We start from the raw sequence: 2,051 nt of genomic DNA, 5'->3' as shown, positions 1-2,051 counted from the left end.
TACAATGAAAATGTTTTGAAACTGAAAACAATAAACTCAGTGGTAAATATTTAACGTGGCTTTCAAATAAACAGTACTCTTTCGAACAGTTTTCTAAGCTTCCTTTTCGCTAGTCGCAGTTTATGAACACGCTGCCAGAGTTGTCGTGTACATTTCGTTTACGCTCCCCAAGTTTACTTTCGTCATTCGGGCACAAACCTCTTAACAGCGATTTACGCTCATTGGCTAGTGATATTTGGATCGACGGCTCGAGCGTCCAGCTGAAGAGGAGGAAGATGATGACGACGATGCTCCGTGTATTCTGAGAGCTCATCTCTCCGTATGAGACGACCCAAATCTCAGAAATTAATTACAAACGAATATACTGACTGAGTAAGGAAGTAATTTCCACTACAAAGTATAAACACTATAACTATACAGAGAACCGCATTCACAACACTGGGAGCTGTCGATCCAAATCTCACTAGCCAATGAGAGAAAATCGCTGTTAAGCCCCGCCCACACTTGCGGATGTAAACGAACATTTTTAAAAGCGTAAACATAATATCAAGCTGCGCATTCATAAACCATGATTAGCGACAATGAAGCCTAGAAAACTGTTAACAAATAATGCTGTTTATTTGAAGGTTACATTTGTTGCATTTTTTTGTTATGCTTTGTTATATATTTTTTTTTTGGCTTTGTTACATTTTTTCCACTGAGTTCACTGTTTGAGTGTTTTTCTTCTTTCTTATTGCATGTTTTTGTTCGTTTCTTGAAAAGTTTTTCATAACCTACTGATTACCATTATCACAAAATGAAACATTACTATCCTGATGGGTGTGGTCTCAGCCAGGATGACTCCGCCCCCATCTACAGGGCACAAAGGCTCACGAAATGGTTTGATGATGATGAAAATGATGTAAGTCATATACTATATCCTTCATGGTCAGCAGATTTCAGTCCAGTTGAACACCTATGGGAGATTTTGGACGGGTAAAAACAATTAAATCGATAAAATAGTGTTCCTATAATAAAAGCCATCATAAAAAGACTGAGGGAATATCTTTTGGAAGAATATAGATCCTCCCTCTTGTACAGTTCCAGGTACTACTTGTAGAATCTAAGCCAAGGAGCACTGAAGCTGTTCTGATAGTCATGGTGGCCCAGCACCTAACTAACACATATTATGTTGGTTTTCCTTTCATTTGTCACAGGTTTTTATAGATAGAATATTCAGTATAAATTTTATTCTGTATATTTTTTCTCACATCAATCTTCCCCCAAAAACATTGTATTTAAAATGTTACTATTGTACTATATTCCAAATTTGCTCTTGTATCAATTGTGTACCGATACACACATACACACAGCTTCTTTTCTTTCTTTTTGCACCTCTTTCACTTTCCACCCAAGACTCCATAGTCTCTAACACCTCTGCCTTTTTTTTCCCCTTTGCCACATCCTCCCTCTCTTTCTCTCTCCCTCTTCCTCTCGCTTTTGCCCTGCTCCCTCCCTCTCCTACGCGGGCTCTATCTTTGCCAGTGTTGTTTTAGGCACAGCAGTGGAAGGTAAACAGTGAGATTGAAAATTCATGTCAGTCAGTGGAGTGAAAGAGAGGGAGAGAAAAGGAGGGAGAGCGAGATATAGGGAGAGCAAGAGAATGAGGCAGGAGGGAGGCCAGAGGAGGGGGGTAGATGTCAGCACGGTTTACTAACACAACACTGAACACTTTGGGGAATGACAGCTAAGGGGAGAGAAAGAGAGAGAGAGAGAGAGAGAGAGAGAGAGAGAGAGAGAGGGAGGGACGGAGAGAGAGAGAGAGAACGAGAGAGAGCGGGAGGGAGAGAGAAATCAGAAACAAAACTTATTTTAATAATTTCATGAGAGAACCGAATCTGCCGAAAGCCACAGCTGCGATTGTGAATTTATTTTAAAGGTCAGGTCGTTCACATGAATAAAAAAAATGCCTGTTTTTTTTTTTTTTTTTTCCCTCTAATCGCTCTGCTTGCTGGATGAATGCATCACTTTGTACTCTCCTCCACATCTCTGTGTGTCACACGGCTGTCTGA

The sequence above is a fragment of the Ictalurus furcatus genome, chromosome 1 (genome assembly GCF_023375685.1).
Source record: "Ictalurus furcatus strain D&B chromosome 1, Billie_1.0, whole genome shotgun sequence".
Taxonomy (NCBI): Eukaryota; Metazoa; Chordata; class Actinopteri; order Siluriformes; family Ictaluridae; genus Ictalurus; species Ictalurus furcatus.
The sequence above is the reverse complement of the archived record's forward strand: the minus strand, read 5'-3'. Positions refer to the sequence as shown.